General features: G+C 48.8%; 1 long non-coding RNA gene across 1 annotated transcript in view; it reads right to left on the bottom strand.

Annotated features, from left to right (window-relative positions):
- Positions 1 to 15,162, bottom strand: part of LOC140215306 (uncharacterized) — an 81,233-nt gene extending 66,071 nt beyond the window's left edge. Inside the window, exon 1 of the long non-coding RNA XR_011892261.1 lies at positions 14,998 to 15,162. This is a non-coding gene — a long non-coding RNA (uncharacterized lncRNA). The remainder of the gene's footprint in view (positions 1 to 14,997) is intronic.
- Between the last annotated feature and the right edge of the window lie 3,783 nt (positions 15,163 to 18,945).

An 18,945-nucleotide genomic window follows, 5' to 3' on the forward strand; every position in this document is an offset into this window, starting at 1 on the left:
ATATTTGTTATTTGTTCAGCGTTCAAATTTGGACTGACCATTTTGCGCTCCTTGCTATCTTTCTCAGCTACATAACCCATTTCAAAATGATGCGTTTATGGTCACTCCCTATGCTGCTATACGCCTCGTGCACCGCCTATGCCACTGATAGCCACCTAGCGGACGCTTCCAACAGTACGCGCGGGAGCAGTAGCAGACGACAGCCATTTGCAGCAAGGATGGCTGCAGTTCGCAGCTGCAATTTCTCCTTTGTTGGAGTGCCAGGCTGCTTCTTCTGCGGTGACAGCTGTAGGGAAGACACTCACCTCTGTGGGAGCGGGTATGAACACGATGTTACCGGTGTTTGGGACAACATGGTGCAGATACGCGTTAGGTGTGCCCCGCAGACAAACGCCATGAACCCCCTTTACATGAAGTGGAGCTCCTATTAACTAGCCGATAAATTTTGTTGAATAATGCGATGTCGTGATCGTTTTTTTTTAATTCTACCTTTGCCGTAATGCTGCTTCTGTACCTCAATAATAAGCACCCGTCGTTAATGCAGACTCATATCAAACAAATCAGCACGGTGCGATGTCTGCATATGCCGTTGTGATTTTTCTGCCGATGAATACATGTGACATCGCCGAATAAGTGCAGTCGAAGTCGCCTCAAGAAGAGTAATTGCGAATTTATTGATGGGAACGCGTACATCAGTCAAAGAAATCACCAAACGTACGGGTTAATAAAAGCGCGTGTTAGCGCTGTACCGCCGATGCAATTCTTCTTCATACGCCGGTGAACAGCCGTTCCCGCTGCAGTTCTTGCAATTTTAAGTTCCCCAAGGGAACTGCTTGGAAACGTACAAAGGTAAAGTCTGACCAACTTCTCAGTACTTTTTTTAATGTTAATAAAGAGAGATGCCACATGATAAATTTAAAGGCAGAGCAGCGCCAGTCAAAGTAGATGAGTGCTGCCGGCAATTAAGGCCGGGTTTAGTCTTCTACGTCATAAGCATAATAAGAAAGAACTCAGTTGATTACAAAATTCACATGCAAAAAGGGACTGCGCTGCGAAACGAACAAATCACTCGGCGCGGAAAGTCTGCTCAGAAAGTATGGAGGTGTGATAACTTCCCAAACCGGACGCGAACTTTTAAGCGAGAATGGAACAAAAATACCATATATGCAAACCAATTCGCGCCCTGAACTACCTATTTTCTAAACATAATTCCCAAAAAACCACGATATCTAACAAGCTCTCGGGCGAAAAGAATAAAGCTGTTAAAGAAGCACTTGCTTGGTATCAGTCCGATAAGACACAGCGTGATTTAGACCCTTTACAAACGAGGCAGGCTGAAAACCTCGCACCTCAAAAAAAAAAAAAAAAAAATCTCAGTACCCATCTACTCTGTGAAGAATGATGATCAGCGAAGATGTGTATGTGGGCCCCTCAATGGCGAACTACACCTCCGCCGCGGGTCGGCTCGGCATTGCACTAGCTTCGGGTTCGGCCCACGTATGGGGAGTGCTTAACGCCTGCTTCACCTCCGCCGCGGGTCCGTCCGGCATTGCACTATCTTCGGCATCGACCTACGTATCATCATCATCATCATCATCATCATCATCATCATCATCCTAGTTACGCCCACTGCAGGGCAAAGGCCTCTCCCATACTTCTCCAACTACCCCGGTCATGTACTAATTGTGGCCATGTTGTCCCTGCAAACGTCTTAATGTCATCCGCCCACCTAACTTTCTGCCGCCCCCTACTACGCTTCCCTTCCCTTGGAATCCAGTCCGTAACCCTTAATGACCATCGGTTATCTTCCCTCCTCATTACATGTCCGGCCCATGCCCATTTCTTTTTCTTGATTTCAACTAAGATGTCATTTACCCGCGTTTGTTCCCTCACCCAATCTGCTCTTTTCTTATCCCTTAACGTTACACCTATCATTCTTCTTTCCATGGCTCGTTGCGTCGTCCTCAATTTCAGCAGAACCCTTTTCGTAAGCCTCCAGGTTTCTGCCCCGTAGGTGAGTACTGGTAAGACACAGCTGTTATACACTTTCCTCTTGAGGGATAGTGGCAACCTGCTGTTCATGATTTGAGAATGCCTGCCAAACGCAATCCAGCCCATTCTTATTCTTCTGGTTATTTCAGTCTCATGATCCGGATCCGTGGTCACTACCTGCCCTAAGTAGATGTATTCCCTTACCACTTCCAGTGCCTCGCTGCCTATCGTAAACTGCTGTTCTCTTCCGAGACTGTTAAACATTACTTTAGTTTTCTGTAGATTAATTTTCAGACCCACCCTTCTGCTTTGCTTCTCCAGGTCAGTGAGCATGCATTGCAATTGGTCTCCTGAGTTACTAAGCAAGGCAATATCATCAGCGAATCGCAAGTTGCTAAGGTATTCTCCATCAACTTTTATCCCCAATTCTTCCCACTCCAGGTCTCTGAATACCTCCTGTAAACATGCTGTGAATAGCATTGGAGATATCGTATCTCCCTGTCTGACGCCTTTCTTTATTGGGATTTTGTTGCTTTCTTTGTGGAGGATTACGGTGGCTGTGGAACCGCTGGGGAGTGCTTAATGCCTGCTTCACCTCCGCCGCGGGTCGGCCCGGCATTGCACTATCTTCGGAATCGGCCTACGTATGGGGAGTGCTTAATGTCTGCTTCAACTCCGCCGCGGGTCGGCCCGGCATTGCACTATCTTTGGAATCGGCCAACGTATGGGGAGTGCTTAATGTCTGCTTCACCTCCGCCGCGGGTCGGCCCGGCATTTCACTATCATCGGTATCCGCCCGCTATGGGGAGTGCTTAACTCCTGCATCACCTCCGCCGCGGGTCGGCCCGGCATTACACTATCTCCGGGATCGGCGCACGTATGGGGAGTTTTTGTTTTCCACAACGACACAACGACACGAAAATTTCCTTGGACAGTAGAGGTATACGAAAGCTGTAAAAATCAACAACAGTTATGCATGAAGCAACTAGCTATAGTTTAACATGCGCGAAGCAACGCATAAAATAGATGCAAAAACATGAAGTGCGCGAAAGCTGGTGCGAGGATTTACCGGGCCGCATAAAACCAACAATTTCAGTTCTTGCAAGCTTCAGTAGCTTTAACATACAACACAATGCGCTCGTGCAGTCGTGCTGCCTAGCTAGCGCAACGAGGTAAAGAAGCGGCAAACAGTAGCTGGGGCAAACGGCATTCAGAACTTTAGCGAAATGCCTTTAAACCGAATGTTGCAGTGCAGACGAACTTCGTCGCTTACCCGTCTAAATATGATCGAGTGGAAAACACACTGAGACGACAAAGGAAAGGATGAGAACAAGAAATTTCCCGCTGAATGGCGGCGATCCATTTCTACCGTTGCTCCCGCTGATGAGGCTTCGCGGGGAATGATTAGAACCGTATCGCCGGCACGTTAAAATAAAATGAATAAAACGAATAAAACGTGAGCGTAATCGGCGCGGGAGCCGTCACATAAGCGGCAGGCCGGCGAGTGCGTCCGAGGGTGGAGGAGGGCAAGAACGCGGGTGGACGCGCCTAATATAACAGCATGCGTTTAGCCTGATCATTTGGGGAGAGCTTGTCGATATGCAAAAACGGTAATTCTCCGCCACCCCGACGGGGCCCTCTTTCTTACGAAGCGAGGTGCGTTGCTTGGAAGAGTTTTCGTGGTTTCCTGTCAGTCCATCTGCCCAGTGCTGTCTGGAGAGGAGGGGCAAGAGGGAAAAACCTAAAACATGTAATGTGGGATGAGGACCTAAATCTCCCTTGCCCCTCGTCACCACCACGCCACCCTCTACCTCTCAAATAGTTCCGCCGCTGTCCTTCTCATAGAAAGGATGTGCTGCAGTACCCAACAGTGCCTCCCATCAGACTCTTCTTTATCGTGATGGTAATTTGGGCGGTGGAGGATGAGTCCGATAGCAGATGATGATGAGTCTGATGGCAGAGTCTAGACAGGAAGGGAAAGAAGACGTCACACGTGCTTTTGTCCGCGTGCCGTGGGGCATGGAATGTTCACTGTTCGGGCTAGGGTTGTGGAAGAGTGAAGGGGGAAGTTGGAGAGCTGGACACAAAGGCCTGTCTCCAGGGCCCATTCCTGCCTAGTGGCTGCGCACCCTCGCGCGCGCTCAGCGGAAAAAGTAGGTCAGACTGGCCCCCGAACTTTCCAGAAGGAACTAGAAAAAGATTACTCAGAGGCGACCGAGGGCGCGTAACTTCCCCGCGCTAGGAGTCGCCCTCTCCCCTTCGTTCTCGCGCTCGGTGTCGCCGGGCCGAAAGAAAAATCGGGAACCTCCCAGAACAGACGATTGCTCCTAGCCAATAGGAAGACGAGACTGGAACGGGAGAAGGAGTGAGTTTGTACGGAGAAGGAGGGAATTTGTACAAGGAACTCTATGCGTATGTGAACGCCTGCTTTGGCGCTAGTAACAGTCAAATTTTTCACTGTAATTCAGAGACTGTACGTGTTCTTTGCTGCCTCACCTAAGCAATGGAGGCATATTTTGGACAGCATGGGCGGAACTGGCCAGCAGCTTGTTTTGAAAAGTATCTCTGAGACCAGGTGGTCAAGACACGCTGAATCATGTAAGGCCATTCTGAAAAATTTCAATGCAGTCTTGTGTTGCCTTGAAGCTGTATCAAAGAACGAGGAATAAAACGGTGACACTAGGAACGAAGCGAACTCTCTCTTCAAAAAAATGACAAAACTAGAGACTGCATTCATGGCGATTTTCTGGAGTGAAATCTTGGAGCGCTTTGACAAAACGAGCGTAGCACTTCAGAAACCAGGCCTACACATTTAAACTGCTGTAGACCTGCTGAGCTCTCTAGAAGGCTTTAATTCTTTGCGACCTCTCTTTGATACCTTCGAAGAGAGAGAATGCACGCTAAGTACCAATCAATGTTATCAGGATGAGGGCAAACGCATCGTTTTGAGTAAGCACCCGGACGGAAAAAGCGATAGTGCGCTACAAGGTAGAAAAAAGTTTATCGTAGAGACGTACAATATTGTACTTGACAGTCTACGCTCTGCTTTGCGAGTGCGAAAGGCTGCCTACACTGAACTCTGCGAAAGGTTCGGATTCTTAAGATTGCTGACAGAAGTTGGGAGCGAGGCCTCTCTGGTACAGCAGGCTGAGAAGTTGGTGAAAACCTACATAAATGATTTGGAGCCAGCATTTTCCGCTGAAATCGTTCAGTTTGCGAACTTTCTGCACAACTCTGTGTGCCAGGACACGAGCCCCTTGGAATAATGAAGTTGCTGCACGAAAGAAAGCTTATTGACGTGTTTCCGAACCTTTCTATTGCTTTGCGAATGTACTTAAGCATACCCGTGGCAAACTGTGAGACCGAACGAGCGTTTTCCAAGTTGGCTTCATCATGTTTCCAGGTAGAGGAAGACGGTATGCGCGGCTGAAGATAGACATTGATCAATCTTGCCTTCGTCAATTGAAGTACAAACGCTTTTTGGGCGTAATTATTGACTACCGTCTACAGTGGCGACGAGCTGTGGACTCTATTGTGACATCACTATCTCCGCGTCTCAATGTGATCCGTAGAGTTGCAAGTGAGCAATGGGGAAATCACCCTTCTTCAATGATCAGGCTGCACGATGCACTAGTGACGAGTCGAATAATGTACCAGCTCCCTTTAATTTCCCCCTCACTATCACAGCTGGAACGACTTGAGGTTTTGCACAGAAAGGGCCTAAGGAGGGCTCTTGGCGTTCCGCAGTCTGCTCCTAATAATGCAGTACTTTATGAGTCTCTATCGAGACCTCTTAGCCTAGTCGCTTCACAAAGGCTATTGATGCAAATTGGCCGCCTCAAACAGACGATAGCCGGTCGAGCCCTTCTACAGAGCCTTCGAAAGAGATCCGAGTCCCGAGCGTACTTGGCCCTTAATACTATTGGTTACCTGGGTCTTGACGCTAGAGGTCGAACTAAGAGGTTGAATCCACCTTGGTCTTTCGCGAGCCTCGATTGTTCGTTGACAATTCCTCACGTTCGTGCTAAGCGGAGTTCTCCTTTGGCGGCAACACGTTCGCTCGTACTGGAACATCTTGAAACTGAATATGCACGTCATCTTCAAATTTTTACTGATGGCTCTGTGGACAAGGTCAGAGGATCTAGTGCAGCTGCTTTTCATATTCCCGCTTTAAAGTATGATTGGTCGGTTCGCTTCACTACAATCGTGTCCTCCACAACGGCCGAAAGCGTTGCCATTGAGGCAGCCCTAAAAAAGCTACGGCTTTGTACGCCTCAACCCGTAGTCATTCTTACAGATTCGAAATCCGCCCTTCAAAGGTTAGAGTATGGGTTCCCTACTGATGCTTTATGTCTAAGCTCCCTACGCTCGGTGCACACTCTCCTTATCAAAGGCTTCTCCATACGATTCCAATGGGTGCCCTCGCACATAGGTATCATAGGCAACGAGATGGCGGACAGCCTTGCCCATAGAGCGCTGTCTGGGAATCCTTTGAGAAAAGTGCCTCAAGAGGACAAGAGACTCTTCCGAGAAGCGGTGTCGTGCCACTTCCACTCTTTGTGGAGCTCACCTCACAAGCCATGTGTGACTAAGGGTCTCAAAAGAAACCAAGCCACTTTACTGCTCCGCATTCGCACGGGCTCTGCTCGTACCCCTGCGTGGATGTGTAAGACTGGCCTGGCGTTGTCACCATTATGTTCAACGTGTGGTGTGTGCGGTGACATAGAACATTACCTTATGTGCTGTACTCTGTATGACGCGGAAAGGAGCGTGTTATTCGGGTCCCTCAAGAGGACAGGAATTCCCCACAGTTCTATACAGGACATTGTTTTCCCGCGCGGGAACCGGTTAGATAGGAAGGAGGTTTCTCGCCTTCTTTTAAATTACCTGCAGGACACGGATTTGGCCTCCACATGGTGACCTTAGGTGTGACTATGTGTAGTGTAGTTGTGAGGTCTGTGTCTGATTTATATGATTTATGTATTTTAAGTGTCGCTACGGTGGAGCAATTGCCGGCAGCTACTGCAAGGCTAATCCCACCAGTAGCCTACAACCACTCAACTCAACTCAACTCCAAGTTGTGGCTGATAAAAAAATCGGCTTCGTTAGAGCTTCCATGACGACAAGGTGAACTCGCTTGCTATCATGTCCATTGAAAGTGACCTCTTCCGCGATCTATCCTTCAAACAGACTATATCTGATTTCGCCAAACCGAAGGCGCGAAAGATGCCATTTTAAAAGAGGACTGTTTGCGCTATACATGAATAGTTCCAATAAGTTCGTTGTGTCGCTTCCCAGCCTCCACGTTGCCTATGAAACGCTGAGCAGTGTAATTCAAGATATGCAAATCTTTGTTGTTCGTCTCTTGTGATATATAGTGTGCTTATAAACAACTGCATTTTTGTTGTTTTTGATAGTGCCACGTTTATTTGGTGTCGTCCTTACTTGTCTAACCTTTAACGAAAATAGTTTCAAATAATGTTTTGTAATTACAGTTGGTAATTTTCATCTGTATTCTAGTGCATTTTTATGGTGTTTGCATTACCTTAAGTATTGTATGTATCTATTGCATATTTATAGAGTAACGTGTATAACGATTACTGCAGTCTGATGCTTGAATCTTAATAAAGAATGTTTTGGATACAACCATGCATCTCCTCACGGGATTAAACTCAGTGTTGCAAACAAATCCTAGCTTCAGAAGGATTGACATCTGAGCTGTGTTTTCTTTTCTACGTTCTTGTTCGCCTTCAGTGCACTAAACTTTTCCTTAAAGCCTAGCTTTTGCTGAAAACAGAATGCAGATTAATCACAAAGTGAACATATGTGTTGGTGTTTACAACGTCACGCGTTTCAAGCAAGTTTTGTTGTTTTCCTTTTAATAATAACAACAATAATAATCCCGTTGATCGCACTTCGTTCTTTTTAATTTGGTGGAATTAAAATGAAACATGGCATATTTCCAGTAGCGTAGCAGGTGACAGAGGGGGGGGGGGGGGTCAGTATAAGGAAAGGGAGCCTGCATGCGCATTAGCCCAGGGCCCCCATTTTTCTTAATCCGACCCTGCTTCTTCTTCTTTCTTATATCTCGCTTTATAGGTGCATGTTCTAAGGCATCCTGATCTCGCTTCGAAATGTAGTGAGCTTCCCTTTGAGCATTGCTTGGAGTTATCATAAATTGTGCCGCCACCCTCCACAGCGCCGCCTGTGGAGGATGGCGCGACACTGGGAAGGTGGGAAGACCACGAAATTTAAACTTCGCGCACATGTCGCCGAAAGCCGCACGTATATCCGTGATTCACCGTGCTTTTTTTTTTGTGTGTGTGTATGTGTGTACATGAAGGTGCTAACGTAGTCCTCGGTGTTGTCGCAAATATTTTTTGAGGGTTTAGACATATTAAAGGAACAGGAGAGTACTTTCATGCTGCTGCGTTAACCAGCGGAGACAAGCTGTACGCTACTTCACATGTTCTCTCCGCGAAAGAAGTGGCCGGCCTGGACGTTCACGCGAAGTGCCATTCGCAGCAGAGAGAGAGAGAGGGGGAGAAACATTTATTTGAAGGAATAAATTGGGTTGGTGGTGCGGGGCCCACTTGGTTCATGGGTCCCATTCCAGCGGAGGTGGCTGCCCTCAGTCCAGGGCGCCACAGGCAGTTGCTGCCCTGCGCGCCCTGTCGATCAAACTGAGTTGATCGTCAAGGCTGTCGCTGGCCAGCAGCCCCTCCCACCGCGCCACACTTGCTTGGTCTTTATGTGGCCCCTTGGTTAAAAATAAAAGGAAAATAAAGTAGGGGCAAACCCGCACCACCGTTAAGGTACAACGGGTATAAAAGCTAATACAAAATAAATGAAAAGGGGCGGCCAAGGCAGCCCACAGCGGTTTTAGAGAAAAAAAACCAATTGATTGGTCTATAGGGGGCAGTCCGGTGATGGCCCGGCATGTCCAGGTGGTGTGTAAAAGCGTTGGCTTCTCAGAGCAGCATGGGCGACGCGCGGGGTATGCCGTTGGGTGCATTTTATTAAGAATGTGTAAGTTTGGGTACGTACCAGTCTAGATTAAGCGCCAGCTGACAGCCTCCCCCTTTGTTAGCTTTTTATGGAGAGGGGAGTAGATCCGCCTGAGTCCTTTGTAGTAATTTAAAAGGACCGCATAGTCGCCCGGTACCGGCGTAGGCTCCTCCGGGGCAGGATCACGGGGTGCTCGGTCTGTTGTGTATCCTCGAGCCACCCTGTCTCCCTCCCGCTTGCTTTCCAGTCACATGTGACCCGGCGTCCATATTATGCTATGCCGGATGGGTGGATTTCGTGTATCTAGGGGGTCGGTAGGATCTGGTGCGCCAAGGAGAATACTCGCTGCTGTTCGGCTGACTCGCCCATGCGGAAAATGTCGGCAGGCCACCTGAGAATCCGTAAGGATGTTCAGCGACCATCTCTGGTTGTTGCCGTGGGCAATGGCTACAATGGCCGTTTCTTCAGCCTCCGTGACGGAGGTGCAGCGAATGGATGCGCTGCTGATTTCGCGATGATGGTCTACCACTGTGGCTACAGCCCTATTGCGATTGCCGGTATACAGCGCTGCATCTACATATGTTGTGTTGATGCTAGTTTTTACGAAGAACTTCAACTCGAGCCTCCCGTCACCCGTGATGAAGTTGCAGGTCCATATTGGTATGGGAGCTACTTTGTAGCTAGCCCGTGTCAAGGTTGTAGTCGGGCTTGTAGGGAGGATCTTGCTCTTCGTCGGGACTAGGAGTACAGGATTTATTTACATATTTACATTAAAACAGGAGATACATTTCAACAGCCTAGCATGGCTGCAAAAAAGAGCACGAAAGACGAAGCATACAGCACACGAGCTCTAAATACCAAGCACCCTCCTAGCAGCCGACAACCTGCTGCTTAAAAAGCCTCTGTCCTCCCTAGATCCCTAGGGGAGGGAAAACTGGTGTCCAACCTTCGTCTAATCGGACCATCCACAGTCGTTGGGATGTAGTCGACCCGCCTTTGAAGGGGAGGGCTCACACACTCACAAACGCACTTTGGATTCCCAGAACCCACCGGGTTGAGCGGGTCCTCGTAGCCAGATTGTCACGCTTGACCCCAGCCGGCGCCTTTTAATTCCAGAGCTGACTTCTCCGGCAGCGGCCACGAGTGTCAGCAGACTGTGACGAATCTTGGGGCGCGAGGAAACGCACCGCAAAAACACCCTTTGTTAAAGAAGCCCTCTCGCTGCAAACAGACCGTGAAGGCCACGCCAAATCAACCAACAATACACGGTCCGCCAAATGTGGCCAGCCCTGCAGCCGTCGCCGACTCTCCGAAGGAAGCGCATGGTGGATTAACGCTGCTGTGGTCTCCAGTTCTCCGAAGGAAGTGCACGGTCGGTTAGCGCTGTCGTTGTCGCCGGTTCTCTGAAGTACGCCACCCCCGCGGGTCGATCGAAACAACTGCAGCGGGCTGAGATAGATTTGCAGAGCAGTACCCCTGCAGGCCGATCGTAACACCCGGAGGTTGGGCGGAATAGATTGTTGTTCGGCGATGTATCGAAGGCGGCCAGCATGCCCAAGGCGTCGCAGCAGGTCTCTCCCAGTGGTAGTCTGTGCAAGTCGGGAGAGTTGAGGGGCTAGTTGTGCTTCCCGTAACTCTTCAAACGTGTTATGGACGCCAAGGCTTAAGAGTTTGTTGTTGGGGGTTCCAGAGGGAGCTTAAGAGGAAGCTTTAGCTCGAGCCCAACTCCGACGCGGCCTTCAAATACATGTAAAACGCTAAACCGCTTTTCTGAGATAACCCCTGTATCTTAATCAAATTTGTTACATTTGAGAAATAAAGTTAAATCATAGCGACTGCTTGAAGTGGAATCTCGATTTTGGGCCTTAATTTTGTTGAAACAATTTTCAAAAATTCGAAAGTTCGAAATAAATAGAAGCACAAAGTTTACAAATTAATAACCCTTTCTGAAGAATAGATATCGCAGTTTTGTAAGCGGCATCCATTAGATCATCAAAGCGGACAAATACGGTATGCCAATTTATATATTACGTAATTTTGTTACGTTGTGTACAAGGGTTGTGCAAAAGCTATATTTACACACTACAAATTTGTTTAGATTCATGTGTAACATATCAATGTTGTCCGCTTTAGATGTGATATGAGTTTCGTTTTCTGAAAATTGGCGATATTTACCAATCTTTAGTAAAAAATTGACAACCTAAATAAAAAAGTTAGAAACCAACAGTAACTAGACTTTCAGTATTTCTTTTAAATGCAACAAACCTCATCAAGTTTGGTGCAGTGGTTGCCGGGAAAAAAGAATTCTCCTTTTACATGTGTTTAGATAACAGTGCACTCGAGCTAAAGCTTCGTCTTAAAGGGACCCTCACCAGGCCCCATAGCAAATTTCGGAGATACGCTGCAAGTTGTTTGCATGTCCTCTAGGGAGCGTTCTGGCGAAAAAATTTTTCAAATCGGCTCATTAATACCTAACAGCCGAGATAGAAATATTTCAGTGCCGCGAACCCATGATTTCAGTAGGCGGGTTCCACTGCCAAGCAAGACGCTCTTTCCACTCGCCCCGTCCAGCCTACGCAAGCGAAATTCCTTCTCTGCGTTCTCCCATAGCGGAACCTCGTGGATCGCGTGATGCATACGTCACAGGCCCCGCCTTCATTTCTTTTTCTGCTCGCTTTTTTTTTTTTTTCGGCGCTACGCCCTTCCGCTGACAGCGTCGCGCGCGAGCTTTTGTCTCGTTCGCGCAGCGCGCGGTTTTGCGCGCTGTGCACAAGGACACATTACCAGCGGTATTCGCAACTTTCACCGCCTATAGGTGGCGCTACTCGAAATTCAATATGGCTGTCGTTAAGGGGATCGTGTAGACGCCACCGGCTACTGTACACGCTGCATCGGATCGCAGTGTTTCCGGCCGCAGCGTGGTATTGTCATGTCTTCATTTCAAAGACCACTGACTCTGGGATGTATTATGACCCACATCGGGGGTTCAGAAACGCGTGTTCGGTGACTGGTTGAAGGGGAAGAAGTGTTGAACGCAGGACACGTCGTTTGCTGCGGCTTGAAAGAATGCACAGTCTCGTCGTACACCGTCCAAGGATTGTGCCTGCAAACATCACAAGTGCGGCAGAAACCGCACGAGCTGTGGTTCAAATTTAGGAGCGACGAAACCATAAAGATGGGTACATGTGCTATTTACTGGCTTTGTTTGTTTTTTCTTGCGAGTCCCTCACTGAATAGGCTTCAGTGGCCGCACTTCAGGAAATTAAAACAGCTCATTGTGTTTACTGCAGAGGCGTGAGCGGGCCCCAACGCTCCGTGAAAATGAACAGCTTGCTGCTGGTGCGTGTGGCATGGTGTACGTGTACTACATATTCAGTTGTCCACTCTTAGTTTGAACACGCGAGCACATGGCTGCGCTCTTCAGCCTGCAAGTGCGTCCGACACATGTGCGTTTCCAGGCAGACTGGTTTATGCGTAAAGGGACCACGAGTTGCTGCTTCACGTCGTCTGAATTTTTGCTACGATGCGCGGCTGTGAGCACGGCTACACGTTAAGAGGGGCCCCGTGTACTGCCGCGGCTTCGGTGTCCGAACCCTTGCCTCGCGTTGCCTGGCAAACTATGCTGCCTTTATGCGCTAGTAAACAAAGGGTATTCGCTCGCACCCATTTGCTAAAGCATCGTCTATGCAGTCGTACAGCACATGGCAAACGTTTAATGATGCCACAAAGCTGATTTCATCACCGTAGGAGCATTACATTGATTTGGTCATTCTCTGATGAACCGTAGAACTCGATTCGCCTGCCCACACCTCAAAAGTGGTTCTTCCAATACTTACATGAATTTTTTTTTTTTTTTTTTTGTGGAGCCCAGTAGCGAAAAGCCGCTAAGAAAATACTGCACGAAGGCAGCGCGAAAGGAAAAAAAAAGATACACAATGAAACGGGAGAATGAGCAATACATCACGTTTATTCACATTACATGAAGAGTGCCTGTCCTGCATTGGAGCAACTATTTTTTTTTTTTTTTTCTTACAGGGCCACTGCTCTTGCAAAGCAGGCAAGCAAGCAGGCAACACAGGCTGTAAGCCGTACCTGATTGTGCATATCCTCACCAACCAGCATGCACAAAAGTTTGAGGAACTTCTCTTCTATGAAGTCGCATTCAGAGACTGGGACAAGTTAAGAATTTACAGAGCTGATATGAACCATTTGAGTGCTCAGCTAGCAAAATTTTATAAGGACATGGTTGCTATGAGCTCAGTACACGCAGTTAGAATTTGTGCCGAGACTGCTGGGCAAAATAATAGTGGCAAAGAGAGCGAATGCTCAGAATAACAGGAAGCAAGTGCCACACATCGTAGATTTGCGCCATCACCAACAAACAGCTGGCAAAACAAAATGGAAAAACTGCTGACGCAAAACTTCCAAGGAAACGACGCCACGAGATATGGCAAGGCGTGCGAGAAGCCAGCTCTCGAAGAGTATGCAATTAACGCATTGTTTTCGTGACAGGCTTCCCAATGCGCAATTTCACTGCCCACTCCTTTTTCATTCCTTCCTCGCAAGGAAACGAGTCAATGCTTACCTCGCCTTTGGCTGCACGGCGTGTGCACTGAGGCACACAGCACATTTTGTTGCTTTTGTACGTCTTGCTCATTTCATCAAACACGTAACCCGTCAAAACAGTGTCACTGCGAAAGGCAACCTGTGCCTCAGCTGCGTAGATCACTGCAGAGCTCTGAAATACCGCTGTAGAAAGCGACCCCAATCAAATACAAAACAAAGGCTCCAGCGCACCACACTAACTGAACACGGGCGACACGGGTACGAAACGCGGGCATCCCCTCGTTGAGGCTTACGACGGCTGCCGCATGGCGTCGCTACCATCTGTGAAAGTTGCGAATAAATCAGTGTTACACGAAACTGAGGCAGAACAAGCGGATCGCAGAGCATGATCAAGCGCTGCAACACGGTAGGAAATGGCAGTTTCGGTAACAGCGCACGTGTCTGCACGACCGTGGGAACAAGCAGACGAAGCGGAAGTACAAATCTCTTGCTTCAGTGCGAAGTAAAACAACACGCAGAAATTCCGTTTGTGTTTTATTATTTCTCTAAACTTCAATTCGTCAATTCAAGCAACGATCGCACAGATAACAGATGTCTTGAATAATTTTTGAAGTCACGTGTCACCACGAGCGACGTCACACTGCGGACACGATTACGTAGGCGCAGGGGCACGATTACGTCACCGTCCCGCTTGGAGAGCGGCGGCCACGAGTGAAGAGAGAAACGGCGTTCGGATTGAAATTTCAGATCTTTCCGCGGCGCGTAGCACGTAGTAATTTGCAGACACGATTGTTATCGCGCAATGTATGCTCTGCGCTTGTCAGCTCAACATGGCCAGACCTGATGAGGGGCCCTTTAACGTGCACGTAAATCTAAGTACACGGTTGTTTTCGCATTTCGCCTCCATCGAAATGTGGCTGCCGTGGCTTCTTATGCAGCAGTATCGCCAGTTCCACTTTTTTCGCACCTCCGTAATTTCGACGCTTGCGCTTGAGGCGCATGCCATTGCACTGTTGGACGACGTATCCGAAAAAAAGGGAAGGGTTAACTAACAAAGCAAAACGGCCCCAACCATGTCCAACACGAAGTGCAGTGCGCTTGAAGCAATACGCGTCGAGCCGGCCGAGCCACCTTCCCAGTACTTTCACAACGATGCGGCAGATGGCGCCAGAGTAGCCGCAAACTCGACTGTATGGATCCTATAAGCGCCCGGAGGGGCGCAGGCGCCTCTCCTCAGTGTTTTCCTGCCTCCATGACGTACGCGGACAGCATATAACAGCCGTTCAAAGCGGCGCGCGGGTTGGGGATAGTTCTGCGCATCCTCCGAAGAGAGCAGCCGACGGCGCGCGTCGACTGGCCACGAGTGACGCGCGCCGATAACGCCGCCGACGCAGGAAGAGCTGCGCTCTAAAATGCACTTGCGAAACTCACCGCAACGTGCTGTGACGTTGGTCTCCGTTGCACTTTGGTAGCTGCACCGGCTGCACGCTGCCGAGTTCCGCTACACGTACACACAGTTTTTTCATGGGCGCCACCATATTGTTACCAGTGGCGCCATCTATGGGCAGTCGGCATGCTGGCTTGGGCGAGCGCTCCGTCTTGCATGGCAGGTATACGCACGGCAGTAGTTTCTAGTTTCTAGCGTTTGTTTTCGAGCTCGCGCGGTCTATTTATTATGGCGTACGTATTCTACGTGGTACATGGTTCTGTGAGACGTACTGAAGTGGTTTAAGTCGGTATGGCCGGACTTCCTGCTGGCGTTGAGGCGGACGTAGCACTCAGCGCGCATATTCGAGCCTACAATCAACCTCGGAGATCAATTGTGTATTTCTGAATGTTCCATTAACGAATATGGCCTTACTGCAGTATTATCCTCTGGTTCTAAGCTGCAGTTTAGGAGCAATGAAACATACGAGATGATCGTAACAGCACGGGTACCGTTCTGCAACGATAGGAGCTGTGCTGTTATACTTTGGTAAGCGTTAAAACTGTTAGCTGCAGATTACATTGCCTGACTACTTGGTTCGGTGGATGTTTCCACCCATGAACAAAATAGTTTTGGTTAGTAATAACAGCAAACCTTACAGTGTGGATTAAGCTTGTCCAGCAAAGCGACCGTTTACGAACTGCGCGAGCGTCTCAAGCAGTGGTAGGTGCTGGATTACGATATCTTTGTTCTACATAGCGCATACGGCATCAACGTTTATAGATGTACAAACGCTGTGCGGCGTGACTATGAGAGGTCGTACTGCGACGTTAGCCTGTTTTCTCTTCCTTTTTCGGGAAAGAGGGCGCTAACCGAATTTGTTTTTGTTTTTTCGATTGTGTTCGTTCAGTTCTCTACGACGCACGAATACCAAGGAAATATTGTCCTCAAAAATAGCCATCGCATTCTTTTTATGCGATCATTTTCGTATATTATGGCTCTACAGGGCAAATAGGTAATGCCGAAGCACACAGCTTATATATGAATCATGCTGGTTTACCAACCGCAGTGATCGCTGTGTTGAGCAGTTCCATCGGCCTCATGCAGCAAGGCTAGCTTAGGCATATAGTGATTTCAAGCCTACTAGACTTGCAATGTGTGAGAACGACGCCGATGTATCACAAGTATTTGATAGCGCCTGCCGCTTAGATGTTTTGTGGTTGCCTTAGGTTGGCCGTACACGAGCATGCGCTCTTATGTTTTAGTCCCTATGCCAAGCGACCAGATAGTGAGCAGATTTACCATGTAATGCTGGTAATGCAGAGACACCGGTTCTCTTCGTTGAATTAAAACCGATATACGCAAAATAGTTCACAACACATACACACACCGCGCCTGATAATGCGCGTCACATGTTTGCGCCCCCAAGAGATATTTCCGCGTACTGTAGTTACCGATGCACCGAAAGGCTTCCTTGACGACCTTATATGAACGTAAAGTGCGTAAATTTCACAAAGTACGATCTAAAACATTCCGAAATCGTTCCGCAGCACGCGACAGCAATACTTTCAAGCAGAGCTGCGCCCGTGGCTGCGCCGGATAGCACAAGCCAAAGAGGAGGAAAAGCTCGCCGCGCGCCCGTTCCTCCTAAAGCCCCTGCATCTACGCGCCACCGCCGGCCAGGTTGTAGCGTAGATGCAGGGGCTTTAGTTCCTCCTCGCCCGATGAAAAGGCATCCAAACACGTCCCAGCGACGCTTCACTTTCAGTAATAGCCACGAATCTCAAAGGCTATGCGTGGGGCTGCCAAAATAGACCACCAAATTTAAATACCTTTTTAGGTAAATTTCAATTATCGAACACGTTGGAGCAATGGGAGGCACTAGCCAGCTCTGACCCGGAGGTGCAGCTTGCGCTTTTGGATCACGTCAGGCAGGCGGCAGCAGCCAGTGGAGCCCTGGACTTCATAACCTTTCATCCCAACCCCTTTCAGTAAAGATATTGCTTCCTTCCTATGCTTTTTGGTACTGCGAGCGCCGATAAACATCCCGGCCGCCATGTTTGACATTACCTGGTGCTGCTTTACCACGGAGGAAGGAAACTAAGGAGAGGCCCTGACGTCACTCTTTGTGAAGCAAAAGTGAAGCCGGAAGTTGGCGTTGCTCATGGCGATGCTCCGCCTTTTGTGCCACCCTCCTCTCTTGTTTACATCTTTCGCGAAACCACGCCGCGCTGCGCGTGGTTTCGCACGCGGAGCGCGCGCGCTCGCGCAACATCCGGCAGAGCACGGTGCAGGTAACACAGCGCAACAAGACACGGTGACTAACGCAAACCCGCCCACACAGCGCCTTTGCCACGGCACGAAACCTACAAGAGCAACACGTGTGCGCGCTCAAAAAATCAGAACAACGCCGCCATTGTGGCCCAAAAGGCGTGGCCATGCAGCAAAAAAAATAAAAAAGCAGCAAAAGAAATGAGAACCTATACGTCATTTCCGCCACACTTTTCTCCTAGCGCGCGGAGGGGGTAGGGCCTCTCCTTAGTTTCCTTCCTCCGTGTGCTTTACTATGGTGTACTGGAATGGCGCAGTCTCGTACGTACAGCAAAACAATGGGACAACCGGGGATGCTTCCGAGAGTACACCAGATAGGCGCTGCGATCGACCAGCGTGCCTAGCGCGCGAAATTTAAACACCTTATGCAAAACTTTCTGCATCTATAAGCTAAAACGCTCTCAAAACACAATTTAAATTATATTTTGCAAAAAATAAACAATACAAACTGTTAGAAAATATTAATAACGCCGTCTAAGCTTGCACGTTTCCACCCACAGATCCTGCAGTGTTCCTGATCGCGCGCTCAGCGTTTCGGTTGCACAAGACAAACGCTCGTCTGCTCGTTGCGTTCGGTAAGCACGCATGTTTTTAGTATTTCGAAACACACTAGGATGAGAAGTCTGGAAGGAGCACCTGCAGTGTGTCTGGTGGGTTGCACGGGATTCCTTTCATGTTGCATCAGCCAGAAAAGCGGTCGCAACTCTATTGAAACAAATGTACACCCTTTGGGTCGTATCTTGCCACACAATAATCGTCATCCGTCTTGCTTGCGTTTCCTTTCCTGAAAACGCTGCGCTCGCTACTTTCCTGTCGAGAATGCTCCGTCACGCTGATAACGCGCATGCCGTTCGCGACTTGGAAGTACCGGGCTCACAGCGTTAAGGGCCGATTTACGCTCGAGCCGCCCATCGCCGCAAGCCGCACCGCACGCTTGCGGTCGTGCGAAAAATTGCACGTATCCAGCACTTGTGCACAAATTACCATTTACACTGTGTGCACAGCGTATACCTTACACATTGTAAACCGAAATTTGTCCACAAGTGTTTGATACGTGCAATCTTTCGCGCGACCGCACGCGTGCGGTGCGGCGATGGGCGGCTCGAGCGTAAATGGAAGGAAATGCGGACCAGACGACGATTTTTGCTGCATGGCAGGACACGACCCAAAGGGTGCAATTATGCTCAAGAGTGTAGGTTTCACTGAAGAAAAAAAGTACTGCTCTGTGATGAATGCAGCCGCCATCGTTTAGATACTTCGCTCCACAAAAGGGCGCCGAAGGGCAAGAATACAGCCAATGTTCTCAATGTGTCCGATCTGAAGGAGCCCGGAATTTGATCGTTATGCAGCAACCTCAATGCGCGCGTACACACAAAGACATTTACAAACCCAGCAGGAAAAACCACAGCAAGCAATCTGCGAGCTCCGCACGTACAGTCCCCCGCAAAAGTTCACGAGACGCGGGATTGGAGAAAAAGCCAAATTTCCGCGAAGCCTCTGCACGTAGCCTAATTAAAAGCTTCGATCCGTAGCAGTTCTTGCGAGTTACACTGTGATCCATTAAATTAGAAGCGGTACGCATTAATAGAGCAGAAATACGCATTTGTGAAACCCGTGCCCTG

Source organism: Dermacentor andersoni, chromosome 1 (assembly GCF_023375885.2).
Source record: "Dermacentor andersoni chromosome 1, qqDerAnde1_hic_scaffold, whole genome shotgun sequence".
Lineage (NCBI taxonomy): Eukaryota > Metazoa > Arthropoda > Arachnida > Ixodida > Ixodidae > Dermacentor > Dermacentor andersoni.